The sequence below is a fragment of the Stigmatopora argus genome, chromosome 16 (genome assembly GCF_051989625.1).
Source record: "Stigmatopora argus isolate UIUO_Sarg chromosome 16, RoL_Sarg_1.0, whole genome shotgun sequence".
In the NCBI taxonomy this organism is placed as follows: Eukaryota; Metazoa; Chordata; class Actinopteri; order Syngnathiformes; family Syngnathidae; genus Stigmatopora; species Stigmatopora argus.
The window spans coordinates 7,671,668-7,697,635 of NC_135402.1; the positions used below are offsets into that span (position 1 = coordinate 7,671,668).

The 25,968-nt window shown below is 36.3% G+C and overlaps 1 long non-coding RNA gene across 2 annotated transcripts in view; it reads right to left on the reverse strand.

Annotated features, from left to right (window-relative positions):
- Nucleotides 1-200: 200 nt before the first annotated feature.
- LOC144090726 (uncharacterized) overlaps nucleotides 201-25,968 on the reverse strand; it is a 44,037-nt gene continuing 18,269 nt past the window's right edge. The window contains exons 3-4 of one of the 2 annotated variants that reach the window (XR_013305491.1): nucleotides 9,052-9,132; nucleotides 201-1,522 (exon numbers count right to left, since the gene is read on the reverse strand). This is a non-coding gene — a long non-coding RNA (uncharacterized LOC144090726). The remainder of the gene's footprint in view (nucleotides 1,523-9,051; nucleotides 9,133-25,968) is intronic. The other variant, XR_013305490.1, reaches the window with a different exon arrangement.

Here is a 25,968-nt window from a genome sequence, read left to right on the forward strand (position 1 = left end):
GCTTCTCCATTACAACAATAAATAAGCAAAAGTGTTGCCTAGGGAAGTCAATCAGGATTACACCTCAGAATGCAGATTTTACGTTGTGTTTACCATGAAAGATTGGTGGGCAAAAAAAAACACTTTTTGTGGATTTCCCCATTTTTCTCAAAATAAACCGTTGTAAATCATGAAAAATTTGACACACCAAAAAAGCGAAAAACACCTGAAATGACCAAATCGTGGCCATTACGATAAACGAAATAATTGCCTTATCCCCTTTGATTTCTGTGATTTATTTTCTCATATCACTGTCAATGAGTTAATAATCCTAATGCATGACATGCTGCAGCTTTTTTTCATATTTGCATTATATTTCATGTTCAATTTGCAGTGACAAAACAGGAACAGCTCCCGAACCAAAATACTTCATTTTTTGTTCCAAATGTTAGATGCAGTTACCATTTGGAATGCTCGTTCTTATCCACAGTGTGTTATTATTACTCTGTATGGTCTATTTTCACACATGGACTGTACAACAGGGCCTCAACTCAGTATTATAGGTAGTCTATGAATTTTGAATTTTAAAATAGACATAAATCTACAAGGTTACGATGTAATATCCTTTCGAGCCTATGTGCGAATTAGAAATATAATTTACATTTAAACACACCGCTAGTGTTGCACCTTGCTGTTGATATTTCCATTATTCAACTGGTATGCTGCTGGGAGAACATTAAAGAAGCGGAAATGAAATTCAAGCTGCTTCGATTATGTTTTGCTGGAGAAAATGCATCATATAAGAAAATGCTACCAAACCTCATATTCATGCAGTTATCAAGTATAATCAGCACTAAACCTGCACTCCATATCCACCACCACCAACAATTAGAAATGGATAATGTGGGGGGGGGCAACAATTACACAAACAGCTATTTTTTTCCCCTTACCCATATGTAAATGTTTTAATTAGCGATGGGGCTTAAACTGATCATTACAAATAAGTACATAACTAAATAATAAGGTGTTAAACTAGTTAGTATGGTTATAAAAACCTGCACACATTTTTACTTTGTACTATAGTTTTTAACTATTTTGTTTTTGGGGTTAAGATTGAGCCATTTTCAAATTTGGGTATGAAAACAAAACAAAAATGATATCATGTTATTACACAAGGGTTTGTCTCAAGCAATTGCTTCCGTGTTTACACTTGAAATGGTTAGCAAGGTAAAGAGAGCTGTACTGGTCACAATACTTCAATTTTTTCATCATTTCCTCAAAATGTATTACATTTTGGGAGGGGGCCATGTTGCGCTGGTACATAAGGACTACTAAAATGGAAAGGGTACTGGATAAATGGGCAAAAATTGAAGGCTGAAGGTTTTATGAGACCTGAACATGGTGTATGTGTGATAAAAGGGTGGAGTAGTACATTAAAAATCAGCAGGTGATCCTCACCAGGCTTAGGCCAACTTGCATGTAGTCACAGCATGCAGCCAGAAATCTCTAGAAGTTCCCAGAAGCAGGCAACCACTCCCTCGGTCTAAAAATAAAATGCATTCATCATTTTTTAGAACCAGAAAATAGGTGGAGCAAAAGGTACACAGAATAGTATTGTTAACCCATTAGGAATTCGGAATATATACAATTATTCGTACCCACAAAGCTTCGACTTCAAAGCCAAGGTTAACCGTTGTATAAATAATGTGGAGTACAAAAAAACGTCATTCATTTCCATTGGTCAATGTTACATCATTTGTAATTTACATCATTTAAATATAAAAAGAAACCAAAAATTTAAATCAGGAGAAAAACAGTCAATTATTTGTTGTTGGCAACAAAAGTTTGCTCCCAAAGTTTGAGGATATGACCGTTTGCCCCAGTTTTTTATGGTGTTTGCATGTTGGGATTTTTAAAATACATCTATAACCATCAATGTCAACAAACTCCACACAGTGAGGACCAACCTGAGATCAAACCCACGACCCCAGAGCTGTGAGGCCCATACGCTAACCACGATTTTGCTAATTTAACAGCACCAATATCTCTGTTTGTGCTGTTGACGATGATAGACATCCAGTCGTGACAGTTTTCGTCCTTCTGTTGTACATTTTAATAGTTTCATCACTACTATACTTCAAACCATTTATTCAATCACTGCCATCCCTCCAAATTCAAAATGATTGGAAGTACATGACCATCAATGGCAGCCAATGACTTAAGTGTCTGTCCGGTGGTATGTTAATACTGATCAACACATCAGCAGATGACATCACGAACAAATAACGCGGAAATTTCTATAATACAGTATTAATTTAAACGTTAGGTTAGGTAGGACATAAAAAAACATGAAAGAACTTTCAGTAGCTGATTTTTCTCTTCCCTTAAAAGCTGTAAGTGTACATTTGAGAATTCTACCGTCTCTCATCTCAGATCAATATTGTCTTTCTAGTGAAAAGCTTTTGATCAACTGCAAGTTGGGAGTCCCACCTGCTGACAGTCGTTCTTGGTGCTCTATCAAAGAAAAAAAAACTTGAACGCTTATTATACCTGACCTTCTCCAGAGCTTTTTTTAGTTAGCAGATGATGAGAGCTAATAGTTCTCTGAAAAGTCATTCAGGGATGAGTCAGATTTGTGGCTGACAGCAGCAGTGTTGAACCTGATGTCTTAATTATAACTCTAAGGTGCACTATAGCATAACTCAACTTGGAAACTTAACGAACCTTTTTCTTGTATGTTTGAACGAGTTCAAATTATATACCGATATGGACCTGTGTGCCTTTCTGATTCTTTACCAAAACTTATTAAAATAAATGACGCAACAGAGGCCCCGCAGTAAGAATCAATAAATAAACAGAGCTTGGCCCAACAAACTGAGATGTCATTGAAATCTAGTTAGAAAAATGATATAAATAAGAGATGCAGGCACCATTAGGTATTACTTTATAAATCTTTGATGATAATAGATGGGCTTTGCGAAGGTCTAACTTCGGAATGACACAAGAAAGTGCATTTGAACTGTAATGATGTATAGTAGAAGACAATGAGAAATAATATTTAAATGCAACGTTGATGGATGACCTCGCAAGAATGTGAAAATTGGAGTTTGCCGCTTTGAAATGAACTGTGAAGGTGAACTTTGTACTCGATTCTGCAGTTTAGACAATTTATATTGTTGTTGTTGCTTGTATATGTAGATGTTGCCAGATACACCTAAAAGCAAGTAGAATTTGAAGGTAATAATTAGTATGAACTATTTACTGCATCTTGTTTGTGTAAAATTCATTTTTTATTTGTTTAGGTTAAAGTACCAAAGTGTGTTTTATTGGCAAAAACAATAATCCAATATATATGGGACGAGGATACAGCACTAGTCTATAATAATAACTTTTACAAATCGAGGAATCTTTAAAAAATCTTTTACCTGCTTTGTTGTTTTTTAATGCGTTTACTTTCTAGCATACATGAAATAGTTTATAAACTTTGGAATATAAATTTGCTGTTTTGGAGTGAAAATGAACTTGATACATCCTCGAAGAAAACATTTGTTCTAAGAAATTAATGGAAATAAATGTTAACTTCTCTTGATGGTTACTGGTGACAAATTCATATAAAGCCTTGTAATTAAATTTCTAAGAGACACTTAATTGGAGGTATAAAAACTACATCTTTACTTCTGATTTTAATGCTTTATACTGGTAATTGCAAACTCATAGCTAATTTTTCCATTGCTTAATATTTTACTAGCTCCTAGCAACAAACACAAAAAAAGTATTGCTTTTTGGCAATACACAACGTCGTATAATATCCTAAATATTGTCATATCTTTGAAGATATGTCTGTCAGACTGACACACACAAATATAGTAGATACATATTGCACAGTGGTCAATATTTGCATTTAAATTAAATGTGTTTGTGTACTCTACCTCTTGTGGATAACCTTAGTATAAGTGCTATAAATCTCAGGACTGTGGTCTTTCATAACAAGTTACAAAGGTTAATCATAGGACAATGTTTTACCAAAGATGAGACTCAGATCATTGTGATTCATTGGCTACCTTGTTATGCTGATTTTTGACTGATGGTAAATCGAAAAGACCACAAAAAGGTGAGACAATAGGTATGACCAGAAAGGCAGGAACAAGCTTTATCACTTTCTTTGGAAGCACAGAAACACAATCAAATGCCACCCCCATAGTTTGATGGTTTCACAGTAGAGGTGTTGGCTCTGCACTATTGATTGGGCAAATGAACAAAATAAGAATGGAAGTGAGCAATGAGAGTTTTCACACTTATTAGACTCTTGTGAGGAGAGTGGCAACACGTAGGGCATCTCTCGGTGACTTGTATCAACACCCCACTTTCATTAAAAAAAAAGTTATTCATGAGAATGAGTCAGCGCTGGAAGGAAGACCAGAGGGTGGAAAGTCACATTACTGAAACCAAAGGCGAACATGGTTAATTTTAGTAGAAAGATTTGACTACGTATTTGAAATGGAGCAAACAAACATGCCTGTTTGAACTTGCTTAATCAGTTTTTAAGTGAATTTTCACATTACAAATTCATTCAGTGACCAGACCAAAAGTCCTTTATTGACGACTGGTTAAACCACATTGAGTCCATTCCATCAAGGTCGTTTCAGTTTCTTAACGAATCGCAATCTTTTAATTTGTAATTTTCAAAACCTTGTCAAAATTGTATTTAATGAAAAATAACATAAACTGCATTGTGCCTGACATGGTTGCTGTTTTACTGTATATGCCATTTATTAAATGAACTAGAGAACTTGAAGATTTGTGCCTAAGCAACCAAATTCAAAGCACCTCCGCATTTCTGACCTCTGTCAAATCTAAAATTTAAAGTAATACATATAGTTTTCATGACTAAGTACACACAGACATACGTCTATACATTCATTTTTCAAACGGCTTATCCTCACAAGGGTGCTGTAGCCTATACTAGCTAACTACGGGCACAAGGCGGGAGCACCCTGAATCAGTGACCCGCCAATCGCAGGGAACAAGGAGACAGACAACGCTCACACTCATACCTAGGGACAATTTAGAGGACATGTGTCAAAGTGGCGGCCCAGGGGCCAAATCTGGCCCGCCGCATCATTTTGTGTGGCCTGGGAAAGTAAATCATGACTGCCAACTTTCTGTTTTAGGATCAAATTAAAATGAAGAGTATAGATGTATATTGAATTTCCTGATTTCCCCCTTTTAAATCAATAATTGTAATTTTTTAATCATTTTTTTCTGTGTTTTTAGTTTTAATCATTTTGTAAAATCTAAAATATATATAAAAAAAGCTAAAATAAACATTGTTTTAAATCTATAAAAAACTGAATATTCAGGGCTTTTAATCCAGTTATTTTAATCCATTTATTTAAAAAAAATCTAAATATAATATCTAAAATGGTCGGGCCCACGTGAAATCAAGTTGACGTTAAAGCGGCCCGCGAACCAACCCGAGTCTGACATTCTTGATTTAGAATGTTCAACAAGCTGTGAGAAAGGATGTGGGAGGAAACCAGAGTACCCAGAGAAAACCCACGCAAGCCCGGGGAGAACATGCAAACTCCACACATTAAAAACCAACCTACCAATTGAAATATATATATATATATATATATATATATATATATATATATATATATATATATATATATATATATATATATATATATATAGGTAAGTATCTATATACCTGTGTTTGAGTTTCTTTGGACACACATGTCAGTATTTGGCAGACACAACTAATGACCCCCCAATTACTAACTCATTATAGGGTGCCGCCATGTGGCATTTTCACTAACCCTTTTATTTTTTTCTTTCTGAAAAGACGATGGCTTCCGATTGCGAGCATGTTAAAAAGGTCATTCGTCCAAATAAAGGCCAACAATGCCAAAGAATTTCCCCATACGTAAACACTCAACAACGCATGGGGCTTTCGGCACACATGGAGATCAGCTTGACGTAATACAAGCTTTGGCCTTTAATTAAATAGCACGCAATCGATTTTGCGTTTTTTTTTTCTTTTCAAAAAAGGTTAGCAAGAGTAACTTCTGTTCATTGCGGCAAAAAGTCCAATTATTTCCATGTATTTAATACTTTAATTAGTGGGAAATATTGTGCGTGGTTTTAGTTTTGTTTAGCTGTTTCGTGACAACAACAATATAATTTTGTAGATTGCTGCTTCTATTGCCATTTCTGATGATTTAATAGGTCTCTGGTGCCATGCATTAATGTAAATTAATAAAGAGGAAAAAATCACGTGAAAAACCTAAGAAATTGTCATGACTAGAATTACAATTTATTTGAAGTGGAAGGGTTGGCATTTGTTCATTTGCTGCAATCACTTCCAGTTCAAAAAGATGTAAAAATGTGACAAAACCATTGAAATTCATAGCAGAAGGATGACTGGACGCCATAATGCTTGTTCTTTTATCATCGTCAATGACTTCTAAAGAGTTAGCTCATTTACATTTTTCTTGTTTACGAAGTTCAACTTGCAAAACTCGCATTCATTTCCATCCTAAGTCATAATAGCATGCCCCAGTTTGAGGTACAAATAGGTAAATGAGCCATGAGATACATTTATGAAAAATAAAAAATAAAAACAACTGCAGGTGCTGGTTATGACCATAGATAATCATCGAGTTGCTTGCGTGAAATATGTAACATCGGTAATGGGAGGCCATGGTGAAGTCAATGATGTGGTAATAAATACATTTATTTGTGGAATGGCTTTCAAAATAAGCAGGTGATGAGGTATAAAACTATTTGTATATATCTCTAATGGATTCTGCAATGCAGAAAAATAGGAAAGTTGGATATTTTGGAAAATGGAGCCAACAGATGAGATCAAGGAAAGGAATGAGAGCAATGTCTTTGTAAAGTTCACTTCTAGACTATTATGTTGTAATATTTACTATTGTATATTATTCATTCATATATATGTGGCAGTGTGATTGTGGTTGTCCCTTTCAAATGATTGAAAATTATTTTCTTAACTATAAAAATGTGTCCTTGTATTCTTTAAAAATGCCCCTCGGTCAGTCCACTCTTGAGCTCTCCTGTGAATTGTTTTTCTCCAGTGGTTCTGTCTCAAATTTGTCTCCCCCTCTGCTTCCTTAATGCCCATCCTCTCGTGCTCTTCTCGCTCCACTGGACTCCTCTACTTCCCTCTTTAGCTCTCAGCTCTTCATTTCCTGGAGCTACCACAGCCAATCTGGCACCTCCGCATTTAGTAACTGGTGTGTCCTCTTCTTCAACATTTGTCCCTGTGCTAGGCTATAGTTGTCCAAAACACATTGCATTATTAGGAGCTTATTTTGACTGTTGTTGCTAATTTTCCTATTATTTTTAATGTAGAATGTTGTGTAATGGAGGATAAATAGTACAGAAAATGAATGAATGTTATAAAACTAATACTCTAGTGCAACTTATATATTTTCTTTCCTTTCATTGGGCATTCTTTGGCTAGTATGACTGATACTTACTTAGATATGAACATATCATATATATATATATATATATATATATATATATATATGTATATATATATATATATATATATATATATATATATATATATATATATATATATATGTATATATATATATATATATATATATATATATATATATATGTATATATATATATATATATATATATATATATTTTTTTTTTTCTTTTTCAAAAAAGATATACAGTATTTTTGAGACTAAGTTGAACTAGCCAAAAAATGCACAAAGAAAAGGGGAAAAAAAAATATATATATATATATATATATATATATACATATACATATACCTATACATATATATATACAATGGAAGGGGGGAAAAATGAAAAATTATATATATAAATATATATATATAATTAATTAATATATATATATATATATATATAATGTATATGTATAAATATATATATAATTTATAAATATAAATATATATACATGATTTATATATATAAATATATATATATATATATATATATATATATATATATATATAATTTTTCATTTTTCCCCCCTTTCATTGTGCATTTTTTGGCTAGTGCAACTTATAGTCTCAAAATACGATTTATGTATATATATTTTTATTTTGGGTTGGTTTTTTTTTTGTCTGGTGCTTGGAGCGTCCTTGGAGCCACCATCGCGCCGGCGCTGGAGAATTAATGTGATGTTTAGATATGAACATATCGTCCATCATCGTGAACTATTTCGAGGCTGCGGTAGAGCTTTCTGTTTCCCGCCGTTGTGGGTGGGTCCCTTTTAGTCACTCAAAAGACAAATGATGTTATAAATTTAAAGATGCCATCAAATGTTTTGTCATTGGAAAATAAGTTGCACCTTGCCGTGTTGTATTTTGTATGCGGAGGAATCTTCCAACCTGGACTGCTTTAACTCTTCCAGCACATTTTTTTTTTTTCCCATTTTGTTGTGAATTTAAATGTGTTTGTCACTAGTGGGATGTCATGTTTATTCATTATTCAACGGAGTACTGGCACAAAATAAACTAAATACAATTTGTTTGTTTGCTGCCAACCAACTTGGTTCAAATGACTTGGACGTCTGTTAACGTTAATGATAGCCAAAGTGTTCAGAGACTTAAAAATAAAAAATAGATGGATATTAATTGAGCAAAAATAAATAAAGATTTGCGAACATTCCCAGATCACTTTGTTTTTTTTATTTTCCGTCACTTCCTATTGATTTTGATGCATTCCGGCGTCAATTCCTATTGATTTTGATGCATTCCGGCGTCACTTCATGTTTATTTTAATGTGGTATTTCTAGGTCACTCCTTGTGGATTTTGTGGTCATTCCCATATTAGTATTGGTACAAGTTTTGGTATTAATTTATAGCATTTACACCTCTCATTTTATTTACACTTACACTGTGTTAATTTTAGTGCATTATGGGTTAATTCCTGTTCTTTTTGAATCACTTTCTGATGATATTGGAGGATTTATTCATCATTCCATGTTGTTTTTTGATTACTAAGATTGTTTTTAAATTTTATTTCATTAGAATACCATATAATTCATTGACTTACATTGACCAATTTTCCAATATATTTTGTTTGGACGTCATGGAAGGCAGTAAATTAAACGATTGTTCCCCACAGGATGAATTCCTGAAATTGAACAGAAAAACTGATCAGAGATTCTGTCAAGCTCTCATCCAGTTTCACACATACATCTGAAAATATTTCACCCGTCATCGTCTAAATCAGTGTAGTAAAGCCACTGAATATAGCATAATCCAAGACGCCAATTAACACATGTTTCATTCACGAGACAATAACCACACTGAATGTTAGGGTAGCGTGTAAATTGAATCTGCAGGCACTCAAAAGAAAGCCGATGCAGAAAAGGGAGCAGGGACTGTGACAGCTTAAATAAGCCGCTCAATTGTTTAGTGGCAAAATGCAAGCGCAGCACAAAGCGCCACCTGAATGGCGAGGGCAATAACACAACAAACAAAAATGCTCACGCTCATGTTTTTTTTCCCCTTCAAAGCCTTTTATCAAGTCGGAGCAACGTTACGTTGAATGTATTATTCACATTTGGGTTTGCTGCAAAGTTTGTCTTTATGTTTTTGTTTTGTTTTTTGGAGCTAGACGGATCTCATTGGTTTTCCAATTCGACGATTTGAGCAGGAGATGGACGTGTTCGTCCAATTTAATTCTGAAGTGTCTTCTGTTTTATTTGAATATCTGAGCTAACTTCACTCCGGAAAACTCCCTTCTTGGGTCCGTCATCATTTATGTTTGCTAAGGCATTGAAAAGTCTACTTTTGTAAATCTTGGCAAGACAGTACCTGACCAGTGATGTTTTTGACACTGTTCAGGTTTTACCACACATTCAATTGCTTTCATTCTTCCTTTTTTTTGTTTTCTATAGCCACCTTTTATTTCCGTGGGAGCATGGCGTCATTCCACCGACATTAGTTGAGCCCATGGGGATTCCATCTGTCCCCTATTCTCAAGGGCCTATGCCTCATAATGATGGCGAGCCCTCGTTGCAAACTGTTTTCGTGCCATTAAATCTCAATGCTCCTACTCTTAATTGTGATACTTGACATCTCGTTAATATCAATTACGACTGAAGAATATGTGGGAGGGTTGGCAGCAAATGAATACAGTTCAAATGGATTGGCTCTGTACTTGTTTTTTCCCATTTTGCACATTTCTTTATTTTTTTATTGTTTTTATCTTTGGTTTTTCTGTTTTTTTTGTGGGGGTTTTGTGCAAATACCACCTACAAAAAAAGTGCAACACTAAAGAGTAGATAACTTTGAAATAGAAAACAGTGAATAAAAAGATGAAAAATAGAATTTTTAAAGAGTAACTGTGACAAAATGAGGGACCAACCCACAAAAAACTGCAAAAAAAGAAACAACTAAAATTATGCATGGTTTGTGGTTCTTCAGGGCTTTGGTTTTTTGGGGGATTTTTCAGTGTTCTGCTTTATTTGTGCATTTGCTTTTCAATTAATCACGGTTTTGAATTGCTGTTTTGGATTTGGCTGAAAATCAGCACGAAAAAAAACAAAAAAAATAAATGTGTAATTATGGAAAATAAAAAGAAATATGCAAATGTCAAAAAACACACATCCAGTTAAAAACAAAAACTGTAAACTATGAAAATGGGCACAAATGTGAAAAAAAACAAACAAATATCTGTTCTCACATTTCCTCTTTTTGTTACATTTTTCCATTTATTGCAGTAGTCCCCTTGTTTCCTTTTTTTCCGTTTAAATAATTCAGGCATCTATCCATATCAATGACAGTACATGAATCAATCATATCATACAATATCTTTAATTGTCTATAAAAGACAATGGCAGTCATAATTGAAAGAACATTGAGCATTAATTTGGTTATAGTGTAGCAGATGGTAAATTTGCTGCTCCAAACGGCCCATATGCGAAGAGCATGTCACGTTTGGTTCCTGCAGTATTTGTGTGCAGGTAAAAGCGCCCACAGCGAGAACCACCTGTTCTCTTTTGTCCCACTAAATCCCAACTCACACTAGGTGGTAAATTCCCCGTGGAGCTGAGACGGTCAGCCACACTGGTCGTATTTTTCCAGTCTGTGTGACAGTGAGGCATGGAGGTCATTACCTGCGCAAGCTTTAGTCGCGCAAAAGTAAACCCATAGGAGGTTTCAAGTGGATGGACGGTGCTTGGAAACCTTAGTCCATGACATTCCTAAGAGGTTATATGTCTTTACCACTTGAGATTTGTCTTCATTATGCTTTCAGACCATGTATTGTTATCTCGAATATCCTATTAGAACTATAAGTATTCAGGAAAGGTTTTGTTTTAGCAGTCAGTTGTTCATTCATTCATTTTCTGTTTTAATGAATGATTAAAACAACAAATGAAAGGTCTAAAAATACCCCCAATTCAACCCCTCTCTTTTCTAGTTCTGATCTAACTCATCCATATTAAAAATACTAATAAATTACAGTGCAATTAAGATATTTGTTTTCTTCAATGAAAATAACTACACTTTCCATGCAGCCTTTCCATTCCACTTGACGATTAGACATTTCTAGTGAACATTTTGGCACAATCAGAGCTTTTATTTCCAACAATTGGACTCGCAAAGAAGTCAAAAGATACAAAAATCACTGCTTCTCAAGTACCAAACGCATTTGCCGTTACCTTGAATCCGTCTATTTTTTATTTTTTGGGGTGCCACAAATCCTGACGATGTGACACGCTATTCAAGTCAGCTATGTGACTCGCCACACTAAAAAAAAGGGGGACAAAGCTTTAAGAAGCTTGCACGCCAGAACTATTGTACTTCCACATTATCTTTTTTAGTAAATTTAATTTGTGACTGGTCACGGGGTACACGGTCAATTGGTCGCCGGTCTTTTGGTCGCCGATCTTTTGGTCGCCCGGAAGGTAAGTGATAATTACCATTTAGATCGTTGCTCAAATTCCCTAAACCTATCCCAGCTGACTTCGGGCACCAGGCGTTGAACACCCTGAATTGGTGGCTAGCCAATCGCAGAGCAAGAGGAGACAGACAACCATTGACGCTCACACTCATATCTAGAGGCAACTAGCCTACATGCATGTTTTGGGGATGTGGGAGGAAACCAGATTATGTGGAGAAAACCCACGCAAGCCCAGGAAGAACATGCCAACTGCACACAGTGAGGACCGACCTGGAATCGAACCCTCGACCCCAGAACTGTGAGGCCAACGCGCTAACACCTTGGCCGCCGAAATTTTATTATTGTGAGTCAGGAATTACTTTGTTTCGTCTTGGATGCCATCCACAAAAATGAGTAAGGCAGCTGCATCCTCAGGGTTAATGTGGAGCAATCAGTGGCAAAACAAACAGTGTAGCTGTTTTCATGTGTCTTGCTATTATTGTTGTTTAGTTGGGGGACATTATATGACTTATGAAAGCACCTGACGGATCGAAAACTCCTTTCTCCGAGCCACCCACGCACGCCTATTCCATAATTTATGTCACACACTTGACGACAGAGATGGGCACGATATGTAGAGTACAAACATAATTTCTACTCCTGTCAGTATCTTCTCTTAAGAGTGAGCCATAAAATTTAGCTTACACTGCTTGCACATCACCATCCAAATATCCCACCTACAGCTACTGCTTTAAAAAGCTCATTTATTTTCCACAGCCATCCGCGAGCCCTCCACAGTGAACCCTGTCAACCGAATGAATCATTTTTGTGTGTGCGGGTTTCTCTTAGGTTACCCTCTGTAATGTTCAAATTCTCAAGTTAACGTATATATACGTATGTATATGAAGCGTGCATTGACATTTAAACCAATGTGAAGAGGGATTTGGATATATTGTCTATTCTGAGACAGTCTGTGATTATAATAGCTCTAAATTCATAATGCATAAGGTTACATTGAAAATGAATTCACGAGTTGTATGTCAGGGGTTGAACCGTTTCTTTGCAATAAAATTGGACTTAAAAAAACACATCGTTGACCTTCACAACATGGAGAAAACAAAACATTAACATTTATTGCCGTCATTAATACTAGCATAAAAACTTAAAAATTATAGTGACTTTAGTTACTTATACAGAATGCAATTCTCTTTGATCATGTGACTCTTCATCCTTCTGTAAATTCAAATTTGTTTATAACTACTAGTATATGTTTAATCCAACTAAACTGGAAGGGCTTGCAAAGCACAGTTGTAGTATATTGCAGAGGATTTATTTAAGTCTGGTTATGTAATGAACCGTGCAGTTTTGTTGAAGTAATCGAAAAGCTTCAAGGTCCTGTAGTATCTCCCTATTGTGTGGCTTTTCAAACAACAATGGTCCCTTTCTCATAAATCTGGCATAAGTGAACATCTGTTGAGCAATATTGAAGAATGAGAATTTACTCTCAGGAGTCTTTTTGGGGGAGCTAATGTGCCTATGCCTTCACTGTTGTTAGAAGAATGCCAAAATGCTTACCTTGTTAACCTAAGTGTGTAGTTGCCAGACTGAGGTGAAACTAGACTATGCTTTTATTCTTGTAGCAAGTTATTATTTCTACTCCTATTCTCTAATGTTAGGCTGATCTTAACTGAGCTGAAAGATGAAGATGCAAAAAAACATATTTGAAGGACTGCTGTTAAGGATTGTCTAATTTATTGACTGTAATGTTGTTTTATTGACAGTTACTCTCCATTTTTTTGGTAGGATAGTTCAGTAGTAACTTCAAACTAGAAAATGCTATTCCTGGAGCAAACGTGTGGGGTTGAGTTGCTCTTCCTGCAAATTTTAGATGACCTAATTTGGGACATTTTTGGGCACTTCCTTGAACAAATGTTCATTCGCTCCTTCCAGTCCAAATGAATTGAACGTCTAGCTCTGTTAATGGCACTGAAAAATGAACATTTACAGCATTCATTCCGGTTTGAATGAATTAAATGTCTGTTCTTGTCAATTGCAGGCAGGACTTATTTAGTTTGGGTCACTTTTTAATTGTAGGTTATTCACAGGTCAATCGATACCAGTTTAACGTAGGGGCAATTCGAGGAAGTTTTTGTGGAAAAGGGTTTTGTCTATATTGATATAAATTCTTTTGAACAAAACCATTTTGCTTTGAGTTTTTCAGTATTTTTAAAACAATATAATTGTCTATAATATTTCTTCATTAACAGAAAAATGCACATACACGACCTTTAATTTGGATGACATGAAATGAATTAAACTTCTATTAAATTTTTATGCATTTAACATCTGACCGGCATTGGATGAAGCGTTCACAACATTAATGAACAAATCAACATTTGTGTCCATAATTCAATTTATAGCCAACTGTTCTTCTGTCTTGCAGACGTTAGGCCCCGATTATGCTTAATTACGTATTTAAATGAGTTGCAACGAGACAGTGCACACGTTAATTCTAAGCAGACCTGCTCAATAATTTGTGCTCCTTTCAAAGGGACAAGTAAGGCCCTGATTCTGACGACATTAGAACTGCTGAATTTTCCACACTTGAACACACACCGCTACCCAAGAGTTCAGTGTCAGCTTAATTAAAATGCATGACTACCCACGCAGTTGTACCTTGTGTATGCGCAAATTAGCATGAATGATTTCGCTCTGCATTGTCCTCATTAAAGACCTTACATGACTGTATTGTTAACTCAATCCTACTAGTACTTGAAGTTCATACTTGTAGAATGTTCCAGCTGGTTCTGCCATTCAGAAAGAGGTACAATTTAAAATTATTTGATGATTCTAGTATTACACCGATACCATTTTTGAGGTCCTGATACCGATTACGATTCCTGGCTGTGGGGTATCGGCCAAGACTCTACCTTTTTTTCAGATTTAAAAAAAAAAACATTTCTACCGTGACCGGACGATTCGCCGAAAGACGTTTTGCCGACGGACGTTTGGCTGACGGACAGTTTGCGGAACGGACGCTTCGCCGAAGCGCTCGCCCCGCCCCCGGATCGTGTGTGTACATGTTTTTCAACCTCGGCCCGCGGGCCATATACGGCCCGTTACAGATAACAGTCATTTAGGAATAACAAGGGCATGTACTGCCCCCCCCGCTGGACATATTTCTAAATACAAGTACGTACTACAATGTACTGCCAATTTTTGATATGTTTTATTTTATCCTTGCATTTAAAGTAGTAGCTTTCTATGGTTGTCCATCTCCTTGTGTCTAAAATGGTCATCATATCAGGGTGTCCCCTGCCATGTACCCATCGTTACCATCACCCCCCGCAACCCTTGTGAGGATGAGTGGTATGGAAAATAAATGAATGAACTAAATTTCTGAATCCTCATTTAAACGGCTGTTATTGATGGTGCTAAACGTCCAATGCTTTTGAGGTGGGAGAGTTGGCAGTGAATAAACTAACGTTCATGTTTTGAAGGCAGTGTGCATTGATGACGGCCATCTTGGGAAGAGCGACCAGTCACTGTTTTTTAGTACACTCCGATACCAATGATGTCATTATAGTGCCCTATAGGTACCGATACTAGTATACGTACTATTGCAATACTAAACCAGTTCTAGTGTTTAAAACAATGTTTAAAACTGGGGGTTTTAAAGGAGTCCAAATTTGCAAGTGCGTTTGATTAAGGAGAACTTTAGCTTTTTTGGTGCTAATTCAGATTTAAATACAGATCTGAGCTCCATCCGATACAGCTCATCAGTCACTTTTTATTAATCACAGCGGGAACATTTTCCTCTCTATTGGACTTCATGCTAGAAAGACGGCCAACTGGGGACAGAGTCGCCTCTTTCTGGAAGGCCAATTTGTCTTTGGAGAATTTCATTTGCATTTGCCGTTACGTTAGAAGAAGTTTTAATCGCATCCTGACAATTGAGATGGAGTGCTCCTTTGCTGTTGAATGCAAAAAGTAAAAATATTTTTTTTGAAGGACAGACGTTTTGACAAGTTTTGTTCTCATTTTTCTACGGTATCATCCGTAAATTGCAAGTGTCTTTTTAAAGACATAGACACAAATAATTTGGAACTTGCTAACCTAGAAGAGAATATTACTCAGATTTTAGATGATGCCTTTACTGTATTATTATTATTATTTTAAATAGGCCATCCTGTCTTTTTGTACTACTGTGGTAACATCTTAACTTGCAGTGCCATCTATATGCATGAATTAGTTTATCACAAGTAAATATCTACTTCAATTGAACTGAAAGTTAGGCAGCAAAATTGATATTTGTTCATCTACTTACTGCCATATTTACTTCAAATTGCTAACTTCAAAAATATTGGACATCCTGTGCCATCAATGGCAGCCAATCAGTTAAGATAATATGATTTTATTCTTAGATTAGAGGATTGTATTATAATTAGATTCTCCTCAGTTATAATGTTTCCATATTTTTAAATCTCATCTGACATTGTATTACATTAGTTTGTATAATAATTCACTTCCCTGATTTGAGATGATACGTGTGGAGAATGATGGGCAATTGAGAAGATAGCCTTGGGACCTTTACTCATTGCATCATAAATTTAAACTTTTATCAACCAGTGTGTGGTCAACTTTTCATGGATGAGTGGCAGGAGTGGTTGATATCAATCCATAAAAGCACTTTCCTTTGTGGATTTTTTAAAAAAATAGACAGTCTAAATAAGTTATTGGTTTTATCGCTCAATAAATATCTTTAAAAAATAAAATAAATGAAACACAGAGAGACAAACTATGCATTGCAGGAGTATGGGATGAAACTATTTTTTTTTTAAATAAACATCAAATTAGAACACAAAGAGAGTCAAAAAATGCATTGCGGGATTATGGGATGAAATGATTTTTTAAAAAAGGATAGATAGAGAGACACAAAAAAGCATTTTGTGATTATGTGATGATTTTTTTTAAACAAGACTTATTCCACTTAATGCGTGCGTTTAAACGCAATTGCGTGCGTAAAAACGACAGTTTAGCGGACAAGAATAAGGCTGAAATGTGAAAAAAATATTCCGCGTTGACCTGAATGATGTTATACTTTTTTAATCTCCCCAGCAACGACAAAAAAATGAAGTTACTATTAGTATGAGTATGTCCTCAGAAACTCAAAGGGTTAAAAAATATTAACACTTTATGCCAAAAATACCTAGTTTATGAAGTGCATTCATTATTGGAATGATTGACATTTCGGTTAACAGATACTGTGATAACTGTGGTGTCAAATTCAAAAGGGGGTGCAGGTTTGGGGTGAAATACATTCCTGCAAACCAGTCCTGTGATTAGTATGTTGTCAAATTCATGAGGAAATGATTGACATCCGGGCAAACCAACTTGGTGATTAATTTGGCGTTGCCAGAGTTACCTCGCAACATATCACCATCAACCAATTGAAACATCCCTTTTCCCGATTATATTTTTGTAATAATGTTTTGTTAACTAACTGAGCAAACAAAGTGAATCTTGTATTTTTTGTGTGTGTTGCATATTTAGGTTAAATAGAGTGTATAAGTATAATTGTTCGGCAAAGTGGAGAATGTGGACTACAGTACTCAATGTCCAGAGCGAAAACAATAACAATTCAAAAAATGAAAAAAATAAATAACTCAATGCTTGATTTTAATATAAAGTTTAAAAAATATATCTCTGGTAAGGAAGCATCTATTACTTTATAGAGAAAAAAAACCTGCAAAGACAGACGCTTCCGCCTGAGCCGAATTCATTTAGTTGCATGTCCGGTTATTAGAAATGTGTCTTCGGGCCTGTGTGATTTATAGTCAGATGGTGAGCCGAGAAAATGGTAAATGCACCGATGTGTGTTGTGCCAGCTAAGGCGCCACCTGCTCACCAGCATGTCCACAAGGAATCGCCACAATCTATTACAAGCTCTCTCTGGAGCACAGCTTGCTATGTCGCTGCATACCCAGTGGCTAACTTGGAAGATGGCCCACTAATTGCAAAAACATCCTCGATACTCAAACGGCAAAATCCTGACACGTAATGTTGCTCTTTTATACGGCAGCTCAATTCACTCTACTTTTATACATAAAGATAACACTGTGAAGGTTCATTTAAAGAGCTGACTCGACATCAAGACCCATTTCCTGCAGAGCAACTGATACTGTGATTACAGGATTTTTTTTTTGCTATTGCTCAACTGTTCCCCCGTTTTTTGTTAAACCAAACACTATGTCAAATATATCCTTCCTTAAGGGATACAAAGGAAAAAGATTAACCTCTTATTTTAATTGCGGACAGCAAATATTAAAACCCACTTCATTTTCCTTTTGTTTTAACTAAGTGTCTGCCTTTGACAGTAATCAAAGTCCAATCCATTTCAATTGGGAAGCCTGGCCCAACCCTCACCAGTGCACATTGCAAAAATGTGTTTTTTGTACAGGCATGCACAATAAAAACGTAAATGATGTAAAAGAAATCTAAAGCTGGCACACAATGCATTCATTCATTTATGTTCAATACTGCTGATCCTGGTCAGACTTACGGGGCGCTGGAGCCGATCCTAGCGGACTATGGGCAAAAGGTAAACTACATCCTGAAGTTTCGCATGTCAAACCGGTCCTCAAAGTGATTTTCAGAGGATACCTTTTGCAAGTGGTTGGAGTCAAGTGTTATTTGTTCTAGAATACACCTCATTGGTTAAACTGTCGGCACTGGATTGGTTGGAGCAAAGACAAGGACCCACTGTGGCCCTCTGCATCATTGGTTTGACACCATTGCGCCAAACTGATCGCTAGTCATTCATAGGACACACACAAAGACATAAACCTATTTGCACCCACAAACACACGAACACTGACTGGGAATCAGTCCCACACTGCGCGCTCCAAAGTCAGGCAAATGAACCACTACAGCATCAGATGCCCTGCACAATAATATCAAACATTTTAATAGCCAGTACCAACTAAAACATTTACAAACTTCAAATTACACACCAAGTTTCACTTTTCACAAAATATAGGGATTCAATGCTAGCACCAATTGCATTTGCCATGACAGATGGGGTAGAGCCCCCCACAAGGGAGTTGCTTTGGTGGTGTCATTTCAAATAACCCTCTCTTGTTGTTTCTGTGTAGTTCACACATATTGGTAACCTCCTTTTTTGAACAGGTCCCTATGCAACTGCCTGGTTTGCCTATCTGCCTGCCCTGCTTTTTTTCTAAAGTTAACTCATTACCTTCCATTGAGAGAAATAGATGTCCAATCCATTCGAAAAGGCACAAACAAACAAGAGTTCAAATGTGAAACGATTATCCGCTTTAATGGTGTATGATTTCCTCCTTTTTCTTTGTCATCTTAAGCCTGTTGTTACTGCAATGTGTTCAGATTAAAAGCGGGGCACCACAGGAGGCTCAGACATTTAGTTTTCTTTCTCTGGTTATTGTTTGAGTCCCAGGAAGCACTTTAACCTATCAATCAAAACATTGTTTTTATTCACCTGCACCAACTCAAAATAGGAAAAAAAGAAAAGAAAACAAAGTATACGATTATCCTCTTTAATGGTGTATGATTTCCTCCTTTTTCTTTGTCATCTTAAGCCTGTTGCTATTGCAATGTGTTCAAATTAAAAGCAGGGGCACCACAGGAGGCTCAGACATTTACTTTTGTTTCTCTGGTTATTGTTTGATTCCCAGGAAAGCACTTTAACCTATCAATCAAAACATTGTTTTAATTCACCTGCACCAACTCAAAATAGGAAAAAAGAAAACAAAACAAACAAAAAAATAAATAAATAACCATAGATATGTCCCAGCCAACAGAAAATTACAATGGAATACATTCCAGAAGCCAACTGTTTTTCTTCCATGCTGAGTTTTTGACCATTATTCTGCCAATTTCAAAGCCGCTTCTACTTCAAATAACTATTCAGAAAGAAATGCTTGTTAATGCCAAATATTCTGAACACTAGACATCAATTCTACCTAACATTAGATGGAGGCTTTTTTGAAATATTCTGTTTTGACAGCAGGTTGCTTTTAACTCTTTGAGTGCCAATGAGATAACAGACCTCCCATTGTATGGATCTTTTCATCCCTCTGCTAGGAATTAAAATGAGTTTGTCACTAGTAAGGCTGGCAGTAAATGAACACTCATTTGTTAGCTGCCAACCCTTCCGGCCCATGGATTGAAAATTTGATACCGTCAATGAGTTGAAATATTTTCATATAAGCATAGGACCCAGAAGATCGTCGGCTGCTCTCTGCCCTCACTGGAAGACATTGCCAGCCCTCGTTACCTCAGCAGAGCCGGGAACATTGTCGGGGACCCATACCACCCGGGTCACAAACTGTTCCAGCTGCTGCCCTGTGGCAGACGCTATAGGTCTCACAAAGTACAGCCAAATAGGCTTAAGGACAATTCTTTCCCACATCCATCAGGACTCTAAACTTGCGGTAACACGACACACAATGTAATAACTTCGGGGTGAGGTAATATGAAAAGACGTTGGGCGGTGATCTGCCTCCTACTGGCTGACTGAAGGTAAGTGAAAGACAGTGAGAGGTAAGTGATCCGCTTGGGGGGTGATGCGAGGTATCCATAACGGCAGAATGCCAAATTACGGGTCTGAAATTATCACTTATTTGGGTCTTTTGCCGAGAAAATGCACCTTTTGGAGAAGCACTACCAATTTCGTCATATGCAGTTTCTGACAATTAGGCTTTTGTTGATTGTTGAGTCAATGATGACGACAAAGCCTATGTCCGATTATTATTATTATTAAATACCGCCTACTTTTTATATGACAAAACATCTTTTAGTGGCAAAAAAATATATTTTCTTGAAAGGTTTTTGGAGCATATGTATTTTATTGAAAACAACAGGCCTGTTTCCAAATGCAATGTATACAAATGCAAGTGACAGGAAGCGGGTTTTGATGGCAGATGGTGATGCGACATTTCCACATCACACAAGTATTTTATCATAAATAATATGTTTGGGATTTCATTTTCCAAAGTCTCTGTAAATTTGGTTAACAAATATAATTGAATTAAATAATTTGAGCAAATAAGGAGGAGGAAAGTCAAAAGAACAAGCCTGTGGGTGTAATCTGACGCTTCTGTTCCACTCTTTTGACTACATTTCATATTCATAAAATGAAGATAACATTTTTTGCATGCCTTGCCCCAATTTATTGCCAGATAAATGTTTCACTTTAAATGCTAGATTTAATGACTTGACTCTAACACCAATGTGAATCATGTGAATGTACTGTTTAACAGCCCATTTCAGATTTGAATAGATGGAAGGTTAATCAAGTATTGTTTATATATATAAAAAAATTGTGAAACCAGCACAGAGCACATATTGACAAACAAATAGTTACACCTAGCGTCGAATTACTCTTCAGTTGACCTAACATTCATGTTTTATAAATGTGGAAAGAAGCCAGAATAACTGGAGAAACCTTCCAAGCACATACGGTAGCTGACAATGACGCAGAACTACATCTCATCCATTTCAGATTATTTTAAATACCAGTGTCTTGCGTTACGAGTGAAGTCACAGAAATAATTAAAGGGTGCATATCCTTTCTGCATGCCTTCACTGTCACGGCGGCGTATACACGGCACACGGTATCTTTTTCATGACACATTCAATTAACTTGCTTCCGATTCACAGGACGCCAATAGAAAGAAATCTCTTTGAAAGACTAACAGGAAAAATAAATAAATAAAGAAATAAATAAAAATACTAGAAAGCAGGTTATCAATATCCCAGAGGTACCTTCCAAGAATGACTTTTTATTATTATTATTTTTTAATAAAAGGTAGTGCGGTTGCCTCATCCTTTTGATGTGTGTTGTACAGCCTGTAATTGATTCCCCTCACTCCCATCATGCTTTTGCCTGCAATTTGCTTCGCAATATGCCGCCATGAACTTTGGGAACCCTGTAGCATAATAGGAAAGCTCAGCAGCCCTTCAAGTAAAAATGTATCTATATTTTCTTTCCTTTTTTATGCTTCTAGCAGCAGGAGATGGAAGGAATGAAAAGAATTATTTGTAAAGTTAGCATGAGTGACTATTGTGACTTGCCGATAAAAGTTCTTCATGTTAACTCAGTGGGGAGCAGTGACGGCAATAGACGTCCAATAGATTTGCCTGCCCGCCAAGTGCAAATGGATTCAATGTCGAATAGATATAACATAATGGACAAATTGTAGCCTATTAAAGTTTTACAAATCATTGCCTAATATAAAACACACTGTAAATTAAATTCAGAGACTTTCTAATTACTTTTCACATCCTTGGCCCTAATTCATATACAGTGGTACCTCGACATACGAGCACCCCGACATACGAGCAATTCGAGATACGGGTAAAATTTCGAGTAAATAATTATCTCTAGATATGAGACAAATTTCAAGATATGAGAAAGCCAGGTGGGCAAGACATGAGAGGCTGTTTATGATTGTAGCGCACTGTCTTTTTAGCCGCATCTCTTTCGTGTATAACAGATATCTACGAGCACTGGGCGGAGCGTTGCATTTTTTCAGTGTTTTTTTCCCGTCATTCAGTGCGAATATACAGGGAGTATATATTACTTCTCGTTGGCAAGTGGTCGTGCGTTATCCTATTGTGAGGACATTTGTGTGCATCATTTTCGGAATATTTCGAAGGGAATACAAAAGCAAACAGCCCATCGATAGTGAAAGTCAGGGTGGAGGCGGGGCAAATAGCCAACCCGGGAGAAGAAAGGTATCAAACTTTAATACAAAATTAGAATTAAGTTTAGTGTAAGGTTAGATCAAATTTATTTTTGAGTGTGTCTGCATCGTAATCCAAGTTCATTTAAATTTGTTTATGTTATGAAACGAGCATGTTGCCCTGCAAAAAACGCCCTCCCCTCTCCGCCCCCCTCTTTCTGTCCGTTTCTCTCCCCCCCTTCGGAATCCGTATAATTTTAGTACTATTAAACACATTTTAGTTACGAGAATATCGACATACGAGCTCAGTCCCGGAAAAAAAATTAAGCTCGTATCTCGAGTTACCACTGTATGTACTTTATTTTTAATGCCACATCATGCATTCATCTAGCTCTGCTGTTAACTATATTAAAATGTATCTTTGCCACATGACACAGTTTGCGGAACTGTTTGCCGTCTTTATATCACAATCTAAAACGAGCAGCTGCATTGCATACAGCCATTATTTTGGTTAAGATCTATATGCAGGTTTTCAAAACATTTGTAATGTCCTGGTTACATCTGTGTGTATGTGGAGGGTAATACATAAAGAACCACTATATTGACTGGTTGCATAATGATGATACAGTTACATTGTGGGAGGTGCTGGAGGTCGGAGCATTAGGGTGGATAGAATTCTATTTTTTGGCGAGAAGGTGGTTTAGCCGTGCTATTTCGCGTGGAAAATGTGTGGAAAAGAACAATGAAGTTGAGCTGCAAAGGTGCTGAATGTAGAGGACTGAAAACACATTTTTCACGCAAAATAGCACCGCTGACCTCAATATACAATGGTTTCAATTTTATTGCTAAAACACCAACCCCCAGCAACTGCCAAAATGGAACACATAACAGTCTTTTCATGTCACGATGCTACCAGTCAATAGCCACAGAAGAAAAAAAACCTTTAATTATGTTCATGTTACTTGACCATGCTCAATAAACGGATCATTCACTCATTAAGAAGTTATCTTTGTGGCTCTATTTTTTATTCTTTTTGTATTTGATGATTGAAAACACTGTGGCTTTCGGTTTAAATTTTCACTTCTAGTTGTAAAGCCCTACTGTAGAAAATTTTGATATCCAGGTACAACAGGACACATGATAATTCGAAAAATTAAGATCCGGACCTCCAATGTTTCTGTTTCTTCACATTGAAAAATTAAGAAAGGATTGTATCAAGATAGTAAGAAAGAAGTATCTTGATGCAGTCATTGTTTATGTCATTCTGGCATTCACTAAAATGTGTTAACTTCATTTTAAAAATGCAAATCATGAGTAATAAAAGCAAGGAGCAGGCGTTGTAGTTTTTTTCTTCTTGTTTTGATATGAGGGCTTCCTCTCTGCCAGCAAGCAGGGAAGAGGATTAGCCATAAATTCTTATTCCAGCAGAAAAAAAAAATCAAATTTTTACCGCATATCACCCAAATTTTTATCATAAGGTGGAAAGCAAAGTAGAGTATGCCAGGTATGATTAAAATAATTCAATTAGACTTAGACTTTAATCCTCATTTAGAGTTGCATCAAAATAAAATTATGATGCAATGGCTCGGTGCACATATACAAAATAAGCATTGAACAAGGGGAGGTGGTACTTTTTGGTGAGAAAATTGACATAAATAGTCAGTACAATTATTTTCAGATTTTTAGTACTGAAACTTTTGGGTAATTGAAACATTCAAGTGTGATGCCAAATCTGCTTTGCTGCTTCAAAACACATTTTAGTAGCTTCTCTCTATCATGTTTTTAATTTTTTATTGTCAGAAATGCTTGTTCTATTTTTTCTATTTATATAATTTATGGGTCTGTTTCTATTTTTCTTTCTACTTGCTTGCCAACCGGTTAGCGGCTAACCTCTATATATATGTATACTATATATATCAGCACCTCTCCCTGACAACAAGGGACTTTCACTGAAGTGGTTGACTTTGAATACCATGGAGGTGAAAGCAATGAATAAGAGCCAAGATAAGAGAATACAATTGAATGACAAGTAGAATCAGCAGGACTAAAGAGGAGGACATTAGTTGAGAATTCCGAGGATACAGTATTTAACTAGTGCCTGTCCAATTATGTGGCTCTTTTCATCCTTCTGCTCTAAATTTAAAGGAGTTTAACATTAGTAGACATCCAATCCATTTGGGGTGGGAGGCATAACTGAGGGTTGGACATATATTGCTGTCAATGGCAGCTTGTGAGTTAGACTACAATCTAAAAGCCATCCCATGTTCTGTACTTCTTTCTTCTTGTTGTCTTTGCATTGCATTTCTGTTTTTGTGGTCAACTGTGACTCACTCAGTGTTTGTGTAAGTGTGTGTTTTGGAGGAATGCAAGGCAAAGCACTCATCAGAACTGCATGTGCGTGGACCTCTGCTGCCACCCAGAGGAATTGGCCTCATTATTGGCTACCTTGTCACAATTAAAGAATTGAGTTTGTGTGAGGTGTGCATGCATGTACTGCAATTGCAGGCAAATTGCAATAGAGTATTAGTAAGGAAAGGTTTATATATTATACACTACCTTACCTTTAGAGACTAGACATGTACTTATCACAAATATGAATGGCTACAAGTTATAATGACTGAGTCACACTCAGAAACAGTGATGTGCAGCGAGGGTTATGGCTGTCAAGATGAACATTTTGGAGTTTGAGGAGCCAAGCAGAGTAGCATATTTTATATTAAAATACCAGACAGATGTATAAACATGTTTGGAAATAACCATGGTTAACAAAAGCCTATAAACATACCATAGACATTTGTTTGTGTACGACTGTGTACATGTTCATCAGATACCACCTAGTTTAGTTTCATTTACTTATGTGTAGATGAAAGCAACAATCATTGCTGAATGATGCTGTTTTAAGTGTGCTAACATATTAGATATGTTTCAAACAACATTCTCTGTGGCATAAAGTTGACACACAACTTTGCTTCATCCACCTGCTTCCATCCATTGGTAACTTTAACTAAAAGGCCAAAAAGTGTTCCCAAACAGGGAGACTTGCATTTCTCACATTTGTAAGATGCTCACATGTCAATTCATCAATAGTGTCTGAAAATGCAGAAACTCCCCAACTAATTCAGTTCCGCACGCATAGATCTCCCTAGTAATAGATTTTCAGAGAAAAAAATATAGAAAATATGTCCAAAAGGGTGAACCGAACCAAATATGCAAAACCGAATACGTGAACCACATCACCCTGGTTGCAGTTAAAGATATTTGCATGTTGTGTTGATCATACTCAATAAACCATAAATATGTAAACACAGAGCGTGATTATTTTTCTGGACATGTGTGGGAGCTCTCCCTAGATAAA